General features: G+C 42.9%; 1 protein-coding gene across 5 annotated transcripts in view; it reads right to left on the bottom strand.

The window, feature by feature from the left end:
- The window catches only part of LYN (LYN proto-oncogene, Src family tyrosine kinase), an 85,883-nt gene that overhangs the window by 52,384 nt on the left and 12,228 nt on the right, over nt 1–21,271 (bottom strand). For 2 of the 5 annotated variants that reach the window (XM_051612406.1, XM_051612411.1), the window contains exon 1: nt 1,871–1,953. The exons of 2 other annotated variants lie outside the window; for them this stretch is intronic. The gene's annotated coding sequence lies outside the window, so the exon portion shown is untranslated. Of the gene's footprint in view, nt 1–1,870; nt 1,954–18,510; nt 18,612–21,271 lie in introns of those variants that run through there. One more of the 5 variants, XM_051612407.1, reaches the window with a different exon arrangement.

Below are 21,271 nucleotides of genomic sequence, written 5' to 3'. Positions count from 1 at the left end.
TATATAAAGGAAAGAATGTTGTTTACTCAAAAAAATACAAGAGAGAAGTAGAATAACTTCAAGTCAGCCAGCTACTGTACAAACAAACATGATTGTTCTACACCATTCTAGTTAAAAAAAACATGCATCTTAGCAGCACACAATTAAAACAGATTTTTATGTTATTAAATCAGTAATTCTTTTCTAATGAGTCTGTAGCTCACAAAGCTGAAACAGAGAAAGAAAAAAGCTATAAATCTCAGAAGAGAGCCACAGAATGAGGCATCTGCTGATCTGAGAGTTCATTGATTTTAATCCTTGCTGAAGATTTCATAAAGTCCTATTAACAGCATCTAACTGATTTCTAGCCTGTTGCTACTTTTTCAGAGAAAACTACTTGATTTTTTTTTTTTCATCCATACTTTCTGAGCTGTTTATCTATGACAAAGATACAAAGTCCCAAAACATAAGAATACAAGTAACACTTATTCTGCATTCAATACTGGATGGGATACAATTCACACAAAGAAAATTTAGATATACCTTCAGTAAGACTGAGTTATATTTTCCCAACATAGCTTTGCAATCTCACACAATTTTGTTGTTTTGTTTGTTTGTTTATTTGTTTGGGGTTTGTTGTTGTTGTTTTGTTGTGGGGTTTTTTTGCTAATAGCCCCTTAGTGGGACTACAATGAGTTCAGGCTTAGCTACCTGGCACTCCTACTTTACAGATAGTTGCAACTAACATTAAGACATCTACATGACAAAAGTCATCCAGGTAATTTACGGGATCAAGCTAAAAAATGTAACATCCAGTTTGTACTACAACCTGCTAAAATATCTTCAGATTGGTCTAAGGTGGTTTTTTGTTTGTTTGTTTGTTTGTTTCTTTTTCCAAAGGTTGGAATGAAAGGCAAGAGATGGGATATTAATTTGGGGTTTCAGGTAAAACAACTGAATAAGAACTCAACCTTTGTGCTCTCTATATCCACATATATATATCCACAGCATATCCACAGCAGTATGATCTGGCTAAACAAGTTTTGAGCGTTAATCTCCTTGGTCTTTAGTGCCAACGGAGGTCATTAAAGCAGGGAGATGAGTTCTTGCAAACCCATTCACTGCTAACACGGAAAAGATGCAATTTCAACAGAAACTCTAACTGCTTTATTGAAGATACAGCATCAACGATGGAGCTAGCCTGACTTTCAGATCCTAAATTAAAAATGGAAGGAGAAAACCCCTCAAGACGGTTCCTTAGACACACAGTACCACTACAGCAGTAGTCAGCAAGAAGCACCATGCACCAGACATCACAATACCATTTTCTCATCCTTTCTTTTAAGCTAAAGCAGATTTGAACATGCAGTTAAGAGGAAGCAGCTTCCACTTGGAAGGCACTCCAGGAATTAACTCTCCTAGAAAAAAAAAGCAGTGGAAGAAGCAATACCCAGAGGCCACATCGCGTCTCCTAAGTAAAGGCTATCGCCTTGGCTTGAAACACCCACTGCAGACTTTTGATCAGCTAATTTTACACGCTTTCCAGCACGAAACAGCCAGAAGGCACCCGAGCCATCAAGACCACAGCAGAAGCCAAGCAAAGCGGTAAATCATGCCTCTGAGAACGACTATGTGTTTCAAGTGCCCTATTTCCTTCAAGACCCCATCCAGTCCTACCGGGAAGGTCAGTCGGGCAGCAGCACCTCCTCCGAGAGGCAAAAGCGAGGGCAAAGCCGCCCGGGAAAGCACCTTGTCCCCGCCGCGCCGGGGCGGGGGCACAGAGGCAGCTGGGCCGGGCACCCCCCGCCCCGCCCGGGGCACCCCGGTGGGAGAAGCGGGGAGAGCCGGGGCTGCCTCCCCTACCCCCGCCCCCCCAGGCGAAGTCACTTACTTTGTCGGGTGGGAAAGTTGAGCGGCAGGCAGCGAACTCCGCGGTGACCGCCGAGCGGGGTGTCCCGGGGGCGGCGCGGCCGGTGCGGGTGTGCGGGGGAGCGGGGCGCGGCGGGGCCGCCCCGCCGGCCGGGGGGACGGGGAGGGAGGGCGGCGGAGGAGCCTGGCAGGGCCGGCAGCGGTTGGCTCGCAGCCTCTCGCTGTACTTCCTGGTGCTGGCTTCGATTTGCATGCGGGGAGAGCGGGGCGAGAGAGCGAGGGAGCGGAGCCGGCAGCTGCGGGGAGGCGCGGAGGGAGGCTGCGAGGGGGCGAGGTGGGGGGCAGGAGCTGGGGAAGGGGGTAGGAGAGGTGGGGTATGGCTCTGCTGGGCTGCTGCAGGGCTGCTGCGCTGGAGGGGGGAAGTGCTCCTGTGCCCCCGAGCAACCCGCATGCGGTGGACTAGCCTCGGGGAAGAGTTGGGAGCAAATAAACCAGCCTTAGTCCGAGACGCAGAACAGAAGAGGCTGCCTCGATCCACCAACAGCCTAAAAAAAACCGTCATGAACCTCTCCAAAACTCGGCTGTAGCAACTTCTAAGGTCCAGCGAAAGCTGGGTTGGAAGAAAACAAAGAATGAGTAAGGTTATGGTTTTATTTATTTATTTTTTTAAAAAAATAAATTACTTAGTAGCCTGTGGAAAAGTGAAATAAAATCCCATAGGTCAGCAAAACAAGGAATGCGAACACGTAACACCCAGAGGATGCAGCTGAAAAAGCTCTACAAGAGCTGGAGTCAAGGTGTCATAGTGCACTGCCAGACCGCCTAGATAAGCTTGGATCATGGAGATTTCAAAAGCAGAATTTAAAAAGAAAAGCATTTAAGCTTTCCATTTGAAGTGTTGAAGACAATGGAACAAGTTTGGGGAACAGTCAAAGTGGTGCTAGCTGCAAGATGTAAAGATGTTCAAAGGTATCTGTAGCCTTTATTGAAGTCCACCTTAGTAAGGCCTAACTGTGAATTGGAGCAGACTGGGGAGCTGGCAGGGACTTCCAACATGACATCCAAATGGCTCAATGCAGCTCACACTCCATGGGTTTAAGAGAAGAATCTGAATCGTGTCCAGGAAAGGAAACTGATAGCAGGACTTCCAGATCTTTGGCGCTGATGTAAAGGCCAGTCACACACATTTCCCAAATGGGGACCATCACTTCACTGGAGCGTGTCCTGCAGTCCTGTCTTGAGGCTGTGACTCCAGCACACAGGCCACACTACCTTGATCCAGTAGAAAACTCAGTCCATAGAAGCAGTCAGAGCATAATGTCACATTTCTTCATGAGTCCCAGCTGTCGCTGAGCAACTATAGAGCTCTGAAAAGTGGGGAGCAATAGATGCTTGTCTGCTTTGAATTATATCAATGCCATGTAGATATTCATACTGACGTCAGCCTCTAAAAACATTGTAGGGTGAGATAGTTAGGAATTACTTCAAGTTTTATTAAAAAAGGAAAGATCCAATTTAATTTACATTGTCTTAGGCTTGTTTTGTTTGTTGTTGGTTTTGTTGTTTTTTTCTGATTGCAAACTTTTATTCTGTCTGTCTTCTTGGAGAGGAGAAATGGTGTACAGAGCCCACATCTGCCTTGGCCTTCCTCCCTTCCTCCCCATTTCTTCTTCTCCTTATCAAGTGTTCTGCTGACATTAAAATTCACCTTCTTCTATCAAAGCATTAGTGTAATTAAAACACAATTTAGTTTTAGAAGTGCATAATAGGGTAGATGGTTTGGTCAGAAGGGACCTAAAGTTCATCCAGTTCCAACCCCCTGCCATGGGCAGGGACACTTCCCACTAAACCAGGTTGCTCAAAGCCCCATCCAACCTGGCCTTGAACACTTCCAGGGTCAAGGCCTCCACAACTTCCCTGAGAAACCTGTTTCAGTGTTTCACCAAGTCTGTGGCCCAGGTTAACTTCCAGATCACCTCTGGGAATTTTTTAAGAGTGGTAAGTGGGATCAGTCCAGCAGTTTGCCAGTATACTCAGGAATGCCCAGGAAAGTTTTCTTGATCACCATTAATGAATGGCCTACATGTAGCCCTAGAGACTCCAGGCCAATCCAGCGATGCACCCGTGTACGTAGCTGCTGATCACTGGATTTGTGTCTGTGAGTATGAAGTGGCAAAAACTGTAGGGGACTGCGGCTCTGGGCAGTAAATCAAACTTTATCACAGACAATGAACACAGACAGCAGGCTTCACTCTGTGTTTTTATGTATTCCTTAATCGCATTTGTGCTGAGCACTTTCTACAATACGCTTGAACCCAAAAGCAGAGCAGTAATAGAATACTAGTTAGTCATGAAAACTTCAGGGTCACAGGCACAGCAGTCATTTGAGAGAGATCCCAGGGACCACCTGGGTTCATTCCATAAAAAAAAGAAAAGTAGGGAAAAGATCACTTTGCTAAAACAAATAAGCTTACAAGGATTTACATTCTTCATAAAGAACAGGGAAATAGAGAAAAAAAGGTACATGTAAAATTGGAACGTTGAGACATCTGGACCTTTTAAATGAGCTGGAGTTTTGGAAACTCAGTCTCAATTTTTTGACTCAGTAAAATGTCTTTTCTCTAGATATCCCAGCATTTACATGGTCACAGTTTGCATTGTTTTTCTGTATTTTATTTCTTCCTCAGGGGATTATCATTAAGTAGTTAAAGTCCAAATTGTTAACCTGCTTTGTAATAATGTAGCAATTTTTAAACAAGTAGTGAAGAGTGGATTGTAAAAAATGAAATCCAAGTCACGTGCCCATTCTTCACAAAATGGTGTTGGAGAAAAAATCCCCCCACCTAAAACCCAGAAAATAAAAGCAATATGTTTTGGCATTCATTTTGCATCACTTCCTTTCTTGTTGTAACATACGATTTCAAAGAAAGGCATATTGCCCTATGTAAGAAGAATATGAATTTTATTCTAAGAGATGTACTTTTCATGTGATAAAGGCTGATTGCTTTTGTTTGTTTGCTCAAAGAAAAATAATATAGGAAATAAATGTTGCTTTCAATATGAAGCAACAATTTAATGATCTCTTACGTGTGGATATTCATCAGTTCTTGTTCCCAGTTTGGAGCCTGGGAAAATAAGTTTTGTGACACTAAAGGCAAATGAAAACAAACCCCCCACAGTTTTAAACTGTAGTTCCATTGTACTTATTTGAAATGTGTCACACATTAGTTTATGTTCTTGACTGATTTTATGACTAACATTTTTGAAATTATTTAAAAATGCTTGGGGGAATAATGCACAGACACCTATATTGACTCAGCCTGCATTTGACCAGTCCTTCGGACTAAGTCTATGCATACTCAGTAGATTAGATTAGGGAAAGCTGGCATATTTTCTATAGACAGTGGTCTGCCTAATGCACAGCAGCTTACTTTTTATTGCACTGACATTTTCTGGCCATAAATCTTGAACTCACTCTTTTTTATTTCACCTTGTAAATTCTAATTCCCATGAAAGAGCCATAATAATAAAGCACATAGAAAAAGTGCTTGCCTTGAGGTAATTCTGAAAATTAATAAAGGCTGCTTTTTCTGTGTCTTTGGTGGTTTAAAATATTTTATTCACCTGGCATTACCCTTTTTTATACACAGGAATCTTTCTTGTTTTGCTTGTGTTTGTTTCATGGCTGAAATTTAGAAAAATTGCCACTTACCAGATCAAAACATGTCCAACAGTGGAAGCCAGTTTGAGAACCAGTTGCAATGAGCTAGATTGTGTTGGTGGCATGTCACTGATGCTTAGCCTGATGGAGACAGAAATTAGCCTACATGTGCTTTACAGAATATCCTGATTGCCTTTCTGCAGAAATGGCAGCTCAAATAAAGGGCCATCTTGGTTCTCATGAATATCAATCATCTTACTCACAGTAGCCAAATAGTAGCCAAACCTATGCGTTCTTCGTGGCTCTTTCAGGTAGGCAATAGAAAGGGTGAGCTGGCAAGCAAGTTGTTCTTGGAGCCCTTTACTTGCAAAACTTTGTGGCCATTTGCACAATTTGTCTGAAGAGGCTACTCCCACTATTAAAGAATACCTTTAAATTTATGCTAAATTTAGTACATACGTCTGTGATCACTGATCACCGATTACCTGAAGGAACAGATTTGAGCAAATTCAGGAGCAGGTGCATGATCCTTTCAAATTAGCAAGATTACACAGTGATGGTATGTTTGCATGTTTGTTTGCTGCCTTGTAATCTGGGCATTACACCTAGTATCACTGGCCTGGATGGGTGTCCAGCCTTCATCTTGCCTGTCCTGCACCATATTAATTGTTAGTTCAGAAGCAACACGCTGTTTCTGGAGGCAGCTTCCAGAGCAGGCTGCCTACGTGTAGCTTTCCCTTTCTAATATCAGCCAGGTGCTATGGAAAATTTCCTCACAGAGAGGCACTGGACCATCATTAGCATTTCCATTGTGCAAGAGTTAGGCAGTCTTCAAGCTGCTGTTGAACAGCTGCAATAGCAGTAGGAAAGCAATCCTGCTCCTGGTCGTAGTCGAACAGCAGAAGGAGGCATCCCTGCATCAAGTGCAGCTTTCATTTTTCTCTGAGGCAGTGCAGAGCATCAGGCAACATAAGTGGACATTGAGTTAATGAAGTCAGAGCTGGCAGAACTAAGGAAAACATTTGGTACCAATTAAAGTCATCAGCCCCCTCCCCTTGTTGCAAAAGGTTTCTGAGAAGTAGCTCTTATCTAGGTCAGCAGATAGTAATCACTGGAGTGCCATGGAGCATCAAGAAGAAAGTTGCCTTGGTTATATGAAACTTGGGAGCACCTAAATTTGCTTGTGCACTACCTGTCAGCCTGGGCTTGGGAAGGTGACAGCTACCTCTGAGTTAGGAAGTGACACCTGTCATCCATAAAGTTCTCAGCCTGCAGCCTCTGTGGACATGGAGGACATGTGTGGGAAAGCTGTGCTACCTGTAACAGCAACTTGTTAGGGTGATGTCTTTATTCCCTGTCTCCTGACCTGGTAAAATTTTCCATCAGCAGGAATCCTGAGAGAAGCCATTGTGGATCATAGCAGATACTTTACCCCTGTGAGCTCAGGTTGACTGGTCTGGCAAGACGCATGGCACTCACATCTTTCATATCTCCTGCCTGATGCTGTGCAGCTATGCCAAGTACAAACCTGCTGCTGAGCCCATTTGGAGCAATGGGGCTGCTGAATCATCCTAATTACTGGATGAGCCTGCTCACCTTATCTTCCACTTAGCAGCAACCTAGCTGTTGCTAGAACCTCTTGCATTACCACCTCAGGTAGGGCTTCCAAATGGCTGTGCAGGGTGTACAAAAGGACCCTGGAGGGCTACTGAACTGCCCTTTGAACCAGGATCTGGTTTGCACGCTATGACCTCCGCAAAAACTAGGAGAGCCAAAAGAGCAGATGGTTAGGCAGGACAGGAGTATAACAAGTGGAACTACAGCCAGTTCCTCCACCAGCTGCAGCTCACTCATTTCCTGTGAAAACTGGGAGGGTCACATTGTCAGGGACAACCTGACTAATTGTTTTCTGCTGAGTGGTTGACAGCTGTTTGCTGTAACTTGAAATCATGCCTATGTCGGGGATGAGCAGTAAATCAGCTTTTCTCTGACTTTCCTGTTCCCAGTTGCTGTTTCCCCCTGAAGCCCTTTGTATCCCATTCTTGGAGCCAAGCCCTACTGGCTTTGAAATCCCAGCTGTGCCTTCCCATCCACTATAGTTCTGCAGCCCTTTGCCCCAGGCTTCGAAATGTTGGAAATTTCAACCCCTAACATTTCTGATGCCATCCAGCCCTGCTCTGAAAGCCCCCAAATAAGGCTTGCAGCTGGAAACAAATGAAAAGTAGGAAGTGATTGAAAAACAAAGGCAAAAAACCCCCTCCAAAATAAAATCAAATCTTGAACAAAACTGAACACAGCAGCTATTTGCAGACAGACTTGAAGTGAAGGTATGGAGGATGGATGCTGCCTGAGTTCTTGTCCAGGATCAGGTTTTAGCAAGACTCTCATTCAGTGTTTCCTTCAGGCAATGCCTGCTCTGTTAGGAGTTGTTCCATAGCAGCTCGTGAGCCTTGGGTATGTTTTTGGGTGTGGAGATATTTAGGTCAGGATATGGAGGGGTCAGGAAACCTAAATCTGAGGTAGTGGGAGCTTCTGAGGGAGTGGGAGTTAACTGATGTTTCTTGTGGCCACTACTGACCTTCTACTAATGCTTGTGATCTAAACAGCAGCTGTGTTAGTCACCTGGCTCCTCTTTTGGGATGTCCCAGCAGACTTTATTTAGTCCAGAACAGAGTCTGTTCTTTCTCGTCATCACAACCAGCTCTTTTCTGCATCTACACATTTGCTGCCACAGAACTGCCCAGCTCCTTGGCTCTCGTACACACCCTGTCCTGGCTGTTTTGTCTTCTGCCACAGTCAGCAGAATTGGCTTAGTAAGAGAAAAAAAGTAATCCTTGTTCTTTACTTAGCTAGACAGATTGTAAACATTTCCAAAGGTTGTTTGAAGGTCTACACCAGCAGCTTCTGCCCTGCCTGGATCAGCTCAACAATTGGCAGCTTCTATGTGCATATCCTTAGGATAGGCTGCTCCTAAACCGTGAAGGGCTGTGGACTGAAGTCAGTGTGAGATGGCAAACCTATAACCTAGTTAGTGTTAGACTTGGGGGAAGGAGACCTCCTAGAATGAATGGAAGGATATACGTTGCTGAAGGATGCATAGCACGATCAACTGCCTTTGAGAAAGAAAATACACGGACTTGGAGCAAGGCAGAGGGCAGTGGAGGCAGGTTTCTCCATTGTGAAATCTCTTCTTTACAGACAAGCCTATCTTGATTATGTGGCAAGTGGCTCTTTCCAAGGGAGGGGACTGCTGGGGATACTGGGACATATACTGGGCTCACAGATCTGGATGGCATGTATGTCAACCTCACACAAAGTATGGTGGTGCAGGGGTCAGAGGGACTCTCTAGGTGGTAATGGGGAGGTACCATACAGAATCACAGAATTACCAAGGCTGGAAAAGACCTTTAAGATCATCAAGTCCAGCCTGGGACTGGCCTTGATGGACTGGATGCACAAGCCTGGGAGAAACCTCTGGCACAGACTTACAGGCATGCAAGAGTGAGGGAGCAGCATTCCTCAGACCCTAGCTTGTTAGCAAAGCACTTGGGGCTAGATTGAATGCCTAAAAAATGCTAAGATGACACAAGAAAAAAATATTTAAAAGCCTTCTTGGATCATTCAGGACAGGTTGTGTTTTGGCTACCAAGAATATTGCATTTCTCCTTGGCTGTCTTGTCCATGTGGGCAGGTTTTTATGCTCAAACTTGTCCTCTGTCTCAAAGTGAGTGACCTCAAGTACAACAAAGGGAAACCCTAGATTATTTGCCATTGAGTCCCTTTTCTTTGAAAGAATGTGGATCCTCTCAGGATATAATGACAGTAAACCTGTCAGCACCATCTCACTTGTCCATTCCTTTCCACTGTTACCCTTAACCACCTTGCAGAACTTTTCAGAGATATGTCTTTTGCTCTTAACTTTTCAGATCTCTTTGATGTCCCCACTGAAGCATCTGTGAGAAATGGTGAACTTGTATCTTGATATGTATTGCCCACAAACATCTGCAGGATGGTGCTGCTTAAGGGGTGGTTTCTAAGGAACATCAGCTGTATTTTATGACTTGCATAGATTTTTGGCTTGACTTCAGTAAACTCTGCTGTGAGTGACAGTGCTGGATTGGCAGACTGGGTGTGTGAGCACTGAGGCAAAGGCAAGGGTTAAGGAAAAGATCTGGTGAACAGCTGCAAGGCAGGGATCTAGGAGAAGGTCTATGACAAAGAAGCCTGACTGATGCGTGTCCATTAGAGATGACCAGCATGTGTTAAGATTACAAGCTTGCAGGTGACATCCAAGGGTCATCATCTTTGAACAGAATGAGCAGGGCAGAGGCAAGAGAGCACTGGGGCGGAATCTTGGGATAGCACTAGTTGTGAGAGAGTCACTGAATTTATACTATCATAGAATCATAGAATGGTTAAAGTTGGAAGGGACCTTAAAGATCATCAGGTTCCAACCTCACTGCCATGAGCAGGGACACCTCACACTAGAACAAACTGCACAAAGCCTCATCCAGCCTGGCCTTAAACACCTCCAGGGAGGGGGCTTCCACAGCCTCCCTGGGCAACCTATTCCAGTGCTTTACTACCCTCATGGTGAAGAATTTCTTCCTGATGTCTAACCTAATTCTCCCCTCTTTCAGTTTAAAACCATTAGCCCTTGTCCTATCACTACCCTCTCTGGTTAAAAGCCTCTCCCCATCTTTCCTGTAGGCCTCTTCATGTACTGGAAGGCCACTATAAGGTCTCCCTGGAGCCTTCTCTTCTCCAGGCTGGACAGCCCCAACTCCCTCAGCCTGTCTTCATAGCAGAGCTGCTTCCAGCAAAAAGCCAGCTTAAAATTCATTGACAACATGAAATCAATCAAAACTTTCTGCTGTGTGTATCAGGGCAGTACTTTGTATTAGATGGCCACTGCAGTTTTGGTCCAGTACTGTTTAAAATGAGGTTTACTGTTGTATTGAACCACAGCCTTAAAGGCAAGGGTGACACTATAAATACAACTCAAACATCAATGAAGACTGTGTTCTTGGGTGGGATTAGGCTAATCTTGTAGATGGCATGCATGTTAAGAGATGTCCGATTAACTAGATTAATTTTTGTCCATATGAAGTAAAATGGCAAACATATGGACAACTTTTTCTGTGGCTCATATTGTAGCATAAAACTTCATTAAACAGCTTCCATGAACAAGTCAAATTGTTCACACTGCTAACATAAGGTTATTAGTGCAACCTGAAGGTAGGTTCTACATGTGCACACTGTGCATGTCTTTCACTAAGGCAGCCCTCTTGCTCATAAAGGGTTAAATTTAAGTGAGCTGGTGTGCCAGATTAAGTCATGTATGCTCATAAAAAAAACCCCACAGAAGTGCACAGTGTAGTCCCCTGATGCACAGAAATGCATACATTACATTAGGCATGTGAATTGCCTAATGATAAGTGTGGCTAATTTGCTGTTTATGTGGATATATCAGCATTTCCTCAGGTACAGCTGTGAGGGTGCTTTGTGAAATGTGCAAGCTCAGAGATAAACCCAATCTCTAATGTTCTTAACTAAAATATGTGATATGTGGTAGATTTGAATCTAATTCTATTCTACTACCTAAGTTACTGTAGAGACAGTTTTTCCAACCTTACACTTTGTGTGCTCAATAAAGCTGGTGAAAGGAGACAGCAAAAAAATTATTATTTTGGACCTGATTATCCCTTAAGTGCTGATGAGTCAGAAGGATGATATGTCTTTTCTAAGACTTTCATCTCCCAGGACAGCCACCAAAGAGGGAGCTACAAGAAGAGTGGAGGGTATCTGAACTGTTCAGAAAGTGTTAAGGGACTCCCAGCACCTTAGATATAATTGCCAGAAGAGCTCAACTGTTTCAGGCTCTTAAATGGGCTCAAATGGGACACAGCTGACCATAGCTGACTCTGCATGTTCTCCTGCTTCTCTGATTTCTGATTTCCTCTTCAATTTCACAGTTAGACTTAATAAGAGTACACAGAGTTATGAAGATTTTAGCTTTCTGTAAATTTTCTAATGCTTTTTATTGATGGTAGTATTATTTCAGTATAGATCACAGTTTTGGATAATAGTTCACATTTATTTAGATGATTAATCAGACTGATTAGTCATAAAAATATTTTAAAAGAGTGGAAAAACCCACCTCCAGCAGAGATAGATACACACTTCCTGATTTGCAGGTATAGCTGAAAATGTAAAATATCTGCTTGACCGAGAAATACACTAATCAAGAAAAAATGAGCAGACAAGCCCTAATACCTTATCCCAGATTGGATTTGCACAAATGTTTTGTCTAAAAAGGCAAATGTGCTTTTTTAGCATGAAAGACGTGCACCCCTTTTAAGACATTGTAGCTGTTGTCCTGTTGCTCGGTGACATTACTCGATGTCCCTCAGCTTTGCCATCACAGCTGCACGAGTGCAGGGACTTGTCAGGGACTGACATTACCCGGCCACCAAAGTAGCTGCCCGCCCTGATGTGTCAAATCAATGTCTGCCAACTATAGTGATGGGGTCACTGAGCAACAGCCAGTTGATCTGCCAAGCTCACGATCAGAGGAACGGTTCACAGCAGTCCCAAAGCAGTAGAAGAGATTTCCATTAGTGACAGCTACAGCCCTGACAACCATTTGGAGCAAAAACTGCCAAGTGACTCATGCCACTAAGCTAGAGAGTGGCCTGCAGAAGATAAGGACGCTTCAGAACAAGCAGGAACATGGCTGCACAGCAAGATCATGGCCACAACTGCTGAAATAAAGAAAAACGAGGAATCAGAGCCTGTACATCACTATCTGCTGCCCCCAAATTTCTGTCTCAGATTTGTTTGGCTTAGACATCTGTGTTCATGGGAGAAGAAGCCTAACACAAACCCCATTATCCCTCACTTTCTTGGTACCTATCTTATGGGAATAACCTCCTATTTCATACTCTCCATAATTCATGCACACTACTGCAAAATTAATTAGATTTTTAGTGAGACATTTTTGAAAGAAATCCTTGTCAACACTAACCTTTAAAATGAATCAGTGAAACAACAGCCCCTCAGGTAAAAGGTTTTTAGCTGAATTCTTGAAATGCTCTAGTAACACAGCTACTACAGGGCACAGCTGGATCTGTGCTTTCCTCATGCTATTTTTTTGCCTTCCTTCTTTCCGTTTTCTTTTGCACGGTGTCCTAATTGGTCTGGGCTTTGCTTTTTGAAGGTTTTCCTCCCCATTCTCTTTGCCTCCTACCTTTTCTCCTATCCTATTATTCTCTATTTCTTCCTCCTCAAGGATCAGTTTGCGAATTGGAGCAGGTTCAGCAGAGGGCCACAAAGATGATTAGAGGACTGGATTGCATGACATATGAGAAGAAACTGAGAACTGTGCTCATGGTGGAGAAGAAACGGCTTGGTGGTGGTCTCATTATAGTCTTCAGCTACTTGAATATGTGCTATAGAGATGAAGGTGCCAGATCCTTGATGGTGCAGAGTGAAAATGCAAGAGTCAATGGCCAAAGTTACAGCAATAACTGTCTAGTCCAGCTGGATCTAAGGAAAAATATTCTCACCATGAGAGATGTGCCTAGAGATCCTGTAGGATCTCCATCCTTGGAGATAACTCAAAACTACCAGACAGGGCCTTTGGCAATCTGATCTAACTTTGAAGCTAGCCCTGACCTGAGCAGGAAGTTGGGCTCCAACCTTAATTAGTCTGTGACTGTGTCTTCAAATCTCTTTGGTCGGCTAATCTCAGTTTTCTCTAACTCTCCCTGCTCAAGCCTCCTTCCCTACCTGGTCAGGCGTCAGCAACACTGGTCCCAAAGTGAGACCATGCTTTTGATGCATGTGCACACTTTCTGCTCTGCAATTTTTCATGGTACTCTCCCATACCCAGTTTGTCTCTGGACTGGAAGAATTTACTTTAGGTCTTCGTTGCTCTGCAGGTAGTGGTTGGAAGAAATCTACTGAACAATAAGAAAACTGCTGAGAGAGTCACACCCAGCTTGTTGCGTATGGGATTGAGCCCCTCCAGTCCAGATTTCATCCAGATGCAGTACCCAGTGTTTTCATAGGACAGCACTATCTTAACACTGCGTGCAGCTATTTCACTGGGTGTATTTGAAAGCCAGATTTACAAATATGTCTGTTAATATCCAATTTAGTGTAATGACAAGAACAGTAATAACCTGATTTTAAAAAAACCCAACAAACCACCACATAAAAACACAACTAAGACATTAAGACACATTTGTTCTCATCCAAGTATATCACTAAGACTAAGTGTATGAAAAACAAGACTACTAACTAATTGCATAAGTTTAACCTTACTTGCCAGAGCAAAATTTCTGTGCTCCATTTAAAGACGGAATGGCAACTAAAAATAAAAAATACAGTAGCAAATATCTGAGAACTGCATGGTAGTTCATGTAGTCAGTGGTACATTGTTTCTTGAAAGGTGAGTTATGAATAGCAGTTTTGACAAGAGTCTGGTTTGGACTACCAAAAGTGGTGTTAACTTGCTATTATGACATGCAGGACAAAAGTAAGGCTACTTGCTGATTGTAAGCATGCAGAGAAACCTAACAAGCTCATGCTTCCTGAAGGAATTAGCCCAGAACAGAAACTGCTTAGAGTGATAAAAATATGAAATTCTAGCACTTAGAAATGTTGGCCAGACAGGTCCCTCAGACATGGCAGATAGTCTTCAAGGACTAAGTAGACCAATTACTTTTGGCCTTGTGGCTTCTCCCTCATCTATGCAGTGGAGAATGTGAACAAAGATAAACAGGAACCAGTGTGTGCTACTTCTTTAAAAAGGAAAACACCAAAAATCTCTGTGAAGGAGTCCCACAAGACTCCCACTGCTCAAAAAATCTGTCAGACTGAATAAGACAGCCAGAGGAAAGAGGGACTCAGTGGTGTAGAGGACATCTCCACTGAGCAGCCACACTTCTGTGGCCTGTACCAGGAAGGAGCTGAGAAAGATCTCCCAAGATTTTGTGGACCCTCAGACAGGGACTGTGTGAATGTAATAGGGTCTGGGGAGATGTCAGAGCCCCCAGCCATGGGGTGAAGCTTCAGCCAGTTTCCCAGGACCCCTTTCCTGGGTGTCACACTTGTGAGGGGGAGTGTGTCTGCCACACCGTACCATGGCAGGACTTGAAGGCAGGGAAAGGTAGAGGCAGATACTCGTAAGGCACAGAGACGTCTGTAGGACAGTCATCAGGCTGTCGTTCAGCTGGCTGTTGCGGGGAACGGAAGGCTATGCAGAGGAGGGGTGTTTGACCCAGCCTTGGCTCCAGGGTGGTCAGGAAGCACCTGCACAGGACAGACATTGTGCACACCTACCTCTGCCAGCAGCTGCCTACAGCTTTCTGAGGTTGAGCACATCATCTGGGATCAAACTCCTGTGCAGAGGAGCCCTGTAGTGTCTGCCAGAGCAGCCTGGGACAGGCACAGGCCACAGATGCTGGGAGGCATCACCACATCACCTTCCAAAATGCTGCTGTTCTGTAACCCCAGGCTCACTCACTGGGACTGTCCAACCCCAGCAGACAGGGGAGAAGCCCAGCCATGAAGGGCCAGTTTCCTTTGCTCCCCTATCATTCTCCTGTATTGCCTGTAAACAGCAATGTGAGTCCTGAGGATGGTTTGTGCTGTATTTAAGGAAGGGGACAGTGGTGACCTCCATACAAGCCACCCACCAACTCCCTGAGGGTGATGCATTTTGACTAGGCTGAAGTAGGCTGGACATGGGCAGCTGGCAGAGAATTATACAATCTCTCATGCAAAAACCAGGATGCCACTTCTGAGCAGGCTGCTGCGTAGGCTTTGTGAGTTTGAAGCTTCTTGACATTGAAGGAGCCTTTACAAAAATAAACACAATAATAAATGTAAAAAGCTAGCAGCAGCTGTAACACAAGCTCTCTTTCCCTTCCCAGCTTCATGATTTGTTTTCTGTAATGATTTAAAAAAGCTTTTCAATTAGCTACTCAGGATATGCTCACTATTTTTGTGAACTGGTTAAACTGTGTCAGTCATCAAAAGTAAAGAAAACAACCTAAACTGGTGTATTAGGTGTGCTCTGATGTATGAAGAGAAGTAAATGAGTACAGTGATCCCACTAGACTAGGTGATAAGAATGTGGCAGAAAATTGATACCACAATAACCACCAACAAACACTGAAAGCAGGTTAGTAGGTAAACTAAAGAGAGTTCCCAGCTATTACAGAAATAAAAATACCATCTGGAACAAAACACTTTCTTTCCTGAGGCGCTTTTCATAGCACGTTTTACTAAGCCAACTAAATCAAAGGTTTTAGAAAACAATTGTGTGAGAACAATTAGGAGAGAAAGATAAGGTTCAAGTAATATTTAAAGAAAAGCAGGGAAAACCAAGTTACACCGGAAGGCTACCACAGTTAAAAGGGAGAAAAAAAAAAAGGCACTACAGTACTGGTGTTGAACAGCCTCAAAAGAGGCTTCGAAGCCTGAAGCTGGATGAAAGAAGAGCTCAAGGGTTAGGACAGCCATGAAGAAACTGATAATAACCCTCACCTTTTGGTTAAGGCCAGAAAGTAATGTTTCAAGTGGTTCCTGGAATTAAGAGGTTAAAGCTTTTTCACCCACACCAGCATTAGTTACTTTAATAGGACTTGGAGGCTTAGAGCTGGAGCTTTTTGAGGATAAGTAAACATACATAGCTGTCAGTGCAAAGATAGTCCCTGCTTCAGAGTCTTCCCAGTCTAGACTTAGGCATGAATCCAGATGTGGAAAGCAGATAGCAAGTGAAAGATGTTTTATTGACAAAAACGGTTTATTGACAAATAGATGGCACTGGTAGAGTACAGGAGAACTGATGCTTGAAAAGTGGAAATATAAATAAAGAAGTTTGCCAATATAAAGAACAAAATGCCTGACCAGATCAGGAAAAGACTCAAAGAATGAGGGAATGGGAAAAGTGTGTATGAGAGGTGTATAAGAGAACTAGAGAGAACTTTTTGCCCTGGAGAAAATGTAGATGTAAATAGCAAATGAAAACAAGGAGCCTCATCTTTATTGTTCTGCCTCCTGAGGCTGCATGTGTGTGGAAGAAAGAACAGTGCCAGAATTAAACAACGCATGCTTGCAGTTAGTTGCTGACTTTTCCTCATTTCACTGTCACATCATGAAGTTATGAGAGTTATTTATTGATGGATTTGGTTCCTGGTAATTATTAATGTGATTTTTCAAAAACGCCACCACAACTAAAGACCACTGTGCTATGTACTGTGTAAACACAGAAAGACATTTCCTGACACTAAGTAAAGGGTAATAATAATAATCAATAAAAAAATGAAATTAAATCCTCTGTACCTTAGGAACACATGAATTTTCAAGTTTCATCAGCTGCTTCTGAGTGTTACGGTAGGGACAAGTCTTGGAAAGGGATTTTGAGGGTGAAAATTAATTTCAGAAGTTTCCAGTTATTTTATGTGAAGTCATGCCTCTGAAATTCTGTCAGGAACTATTACTGAAAGTTAGACTTTCTTAGTTTGTTATTTCTCCACTAATTCTCTTCCACTTGGTCTGATGTGTCATCATAAAGCTGTCTGTTTAATTTTTGGTAATTATATGTGTATACACACACAAACGGTCTCTCTGACTTACTCTAAGATTTCTGACTAGATGTTTATCTGCTTGATATCAGATATTTTTTTCCAAGGCCTTTGGGTAAGATCAGATTGACTTTTGATAGATAGAAGGTTCAAAACTCTGTTTGTACTTGCAGGTACAGTAGAAAGAGGAAAGCTTTCTTTTATTTTGAACCAGTTCTTCAACTTTTCCTTCTTTCTCTGTCACCTGTAAATATGCCAACTCTATAACTGGAATTATCATGTTCTGACTAATTGTTTTATTTTGTTGGGAGCAAATTTTGTTCTACGTTAGTTATGCCACTATTATTGGTATTCTGGTCAGCTGTATCCCTTTATCAGCAACCAAAAGAAAGAAGAGAAGTCTCCTAGAAATTCTTCTCTTGACATACAAGAGCTAAAAAAATAGTTGAGGGGAGATTAGTCTGTAAACTGTGTGGGAGAAAGGACTGCTGGCACAGGAACCCCCCTTCCAGCTGTTTTTCAGGAAAGCTCCAGCAAAGACTCATAGCTACGCTCTCCCTCTGATGCTAGTAACTCCTAAAACTTCTCCACGAGGCAAAAGACTGAGGAAAATAACAACAGCTTCTCTAACCTCCCTCTGGAGGCTTTGTGTCTGAATTCCCTGCCATTGGTCAGGAGGAGACCACAATCTGTTCATATGTCTCAGTACTGAGGTGGATAGTCAACCCAAGAGGTGACTTGGGTGACTTGTGCCTCCCCTCTCCTGATGCAGGAAAGGATCTAAGCATAGAGGAGTGCCCAGACAGGACTTCACTGCCACTTTCTTCCCTACTTCACTATTTAGGTTGTAGGGAAAAAAAAAAAAAGAAAAAAGTAGAAGTTCAATAAACTGCACAACGGTTACAGGATGTCCTGTGGCATTTATCAGGCAATGCAGGCGAATGACTCACCAAAAATATTTGATGATCGGAAACTACTATGTTTTTCTTTTTTTTCTCACATTTCTTCCTGAAAATATCAAGCATTCAAAGTCTGAAACATGGTTAAAAGAGACATCTTAAAGCTCTATGAATTCAAGGAAAGAATAAGAAAACTAAGTCTGTCTTTGAAAGCTTATCGTAGCCCAGAAAAAAAAATCAAGTGACAAAAATGTTCCTGCTCATCTCTGAAAGCTGTGTTACAAGTAAGCAAATGGTATCATCCAGGTCATTGGCAAAAGTCCTGCCTAGAGCATATTCTTTGACATGGCTTGTATACTGAGGTTATTATCCTGATCTTTTTCTTTTTTTAAATAAAGAGCTGTCCATGAATGTTTAGTCATGCCAGCCACAATTCATACCGACATTAACACCCTTAAACTGTTCTTAGTTCGTGTTTTATGGAACCCAGTGCAATGTTCCTCACCTGTGAGTCCAGGCTATAGATTGCTGGTGCATGGCCTGTGCACAGCTGTGGGGATGCTTGGTGTCTGCTTCCTTCCTTTGTCACATCTCCTCTGGACCAGCCTGAGAGAGGGGGAAAAAAACCTGAATCCCAGTCCTAGCTCCAAGGGATGTATAAAGCAGATGGAGATCGGTTATAAAACCTGGTTGTGCATGGCCCTAAATTTACCTGTCCAGAAGAGTCAGCAGTCCGACACAGACCAGGAGAGAAAATAAAATTATCCCCATTTTATACAGAAAAAGCAGAGGAACTATTACAGTGACTATTCCAAAGCTATGCAGGACGTCTGTGAGAATGGAGCCTGTGTCCACTAAGTACCAGTGCAATAGCCTGTGCACTCCATGTTTAAGGAAGAAGAACAGCCTACAAGCCCTTCCTAAAGGTACAGAGAGAATAAGCCATGTGTAAATCTTGAGAATATCCAACACATGTTGCTGTAGGCTGATTATCAGCTCATACTTTTGGACCTGTAAAGGAAAAAAGCTCATGAATGTGGCTGACTGGGGACGAGACCAGACTGTCTGAGGATATTTCACTAGGAACCAATTTTGTGTGTGGTCACGCCTAAGAAGCAGCCAAGAAACATTAGGCATGTTAACCCAGGAGGAGTGAATAAAGAGTCAGAATGACCATCTGACAATTTTGTTTGCATTAATGATTTAAGAATGGCTTGCTTCATCTTTTCTCAGCAACCACAAAGCTAGAAATGTATGTGTGATTTTTTTTGTTGTTGTTAATGGAGTCAAGATTATCATGTGGTTCCTCAATAACCATCAGCCGGAGAGTGAAGAAAACATCAGAACCCATGACATTCACGAGATTGTGAGAGTTGGTGGGATTGGCTCTAAGCACTCAGAATTATCTCTACATGCTAAGCTTATTTTTGGCACTGAGCGGTCAGCTATTTCTGGGTAAACTTTCTACCTCTCTCTTTTGGTTGTAAGAAGGAATTTTTCAGTGCTATGCAATAGAGAAACAGATGGGAAATGGCAGTTCCTGTCCCAGAGACAAAGCAGAAAAAAAGGCAGAAGAACATTTTAAGCAGGTTGACAGCTTGGCCAGACACTGAGCTCTGTTCTGACTTTCACTTCAGACCTTTGGACCCCAGCACCATATCCATAGAAGATATTGTTTTATGAAAGTCCACAGGTTATGCAAAGCAAGGCATAGCTAAAGGCAGTCTAAGAATATCATACATAAAACTTACAAAGTCTGTGTCTTAAAAAGTCCTTTTATGGGTGTTTTCCAAAATAATAGCTCCCTCAGGCTCAAATGCCTCATACCCAAGTAAAGATTTTGTTTAATTCATAAGGAAGTTGATTTGTCTGCTAGATTGTTTCCCATGGATCAGCCTGTTTGCAAACACAAAACATACCGGCATCCAGCTGGGTGTTACTGCTGCCAATTTGAAGACAATAAATGGTTCAGTACAAACTTCTATTCCACAGAGCAATAAAAGCAGTAGACATTGCCTACTGACACACTGCCAGAGTAAATATTACCTACTGTAGAAGTTTCCATTCAGAGCTTTCATCAGGTTAAAGTACAATCACAGACATTATCAAGCTTTACAGTGCATTAAAAGCATTTTCATGAATGATTGAAAAACATTTTAATTACTTTTTCAAACATATTACTCATTGCATCTTCACAAGCTACAACCTCCCTCAACAACCAAGTATAACGGTTTGGAGCTGTTCTTCTGAGTATAGGGGTCTTGGGGCAGGGAGGGTGAAGCCTTCAGGGAAGAGTTAAATGGCTTCTATGGACACCCCTGGACAGGTGTCGCCAGCACATAAAACGCAAAGGGAAGTGTCTGAGTTCAGCACATCTACAATGTGGCCCCTGGCAGCAACCGAGGCAGGAGCAGGGTTTTGAGCTCACTGCTATTCCTTGGTTGTTGTTTGCTTTATTAGTACACCCAGCTACCACAGAAAGGAGGATGTGTTGGTTGTATTCAGTAAGTGGTCCACTGGTAGGTTACGGAGTTGTCTCCTAGTGTTGGTGGAAACACTGACTACAAACAGACCTCCTATAAATCAAATAACTGTGCTAGAAATACGAGCATTTGTGTATTTTTTTTTCCTTAAAAATAAACCCAGTATGTTATAACTTTGTCATGTTTAACAAAAAGTGAGTTTGGCTCTTTCTGCACCTTCAGTAAATCCACGTACCAGTTCACAGCTTCATCTTGCAATCACAGTGAGATTTCCTGTGTGCAAATACACCCAGGCATCGATCAATAGACCTGGTTCTGTCCTGAGCTCCAGCATGGCCAGCTGATCTTTTCTCATGATGGCAGTTAAATGGAGGATGCATTTGCTGGTTGAGCAATTTGAGCTGTTGCACAGATAGAAAACCCCGTGTCAGCTGTGAGAAAAACCTGGGCTTTCTAGTGGGCTTGAGAGGTGAAGGGACGATAGCAAACTCAAGGTGTGAATTAAGTTTCAAACCTAATAGCTTGTCATAATGATTATCTGCCAGAAGCTCCTTTACTTTCTTACTGTAAGAAAACCAGCTGAGATGCTTCATCTGGCAATAGGAGAGTAGCAAACTTCTGGGTAGGTAAAAAGGTAAACAGGCTTTAGCTTCTGAATTATATGCATGTGTATTATGTTGAGGAGGACAACAGTTTACCTAATGGAGTACAGTTTGACTGTACACAGTCTGAGGGCTCAAGATATCTCCCAATCATTACAAAGGCTGATTTTTATTCTCTATG

The sequence above is a fragment of the Apus apus genome, chromosome 2 (genome assembly GCF_020740795.1).
Source record: "Apus apus isolate bApuApu2 chromosome 2, bApuApu2.pri.cur, whole genome shotgun sequence".
NCBI lineage: Eukaryota > Metazoa > Chordata > Aves > Apodiformes > Apodidae > Apus > Apus apus.
The sequence above is the reverse complement of the archived record's forward strand: the minus strand, read 5'-3'. Positions and strand labels throughout refer to the sequence as shown.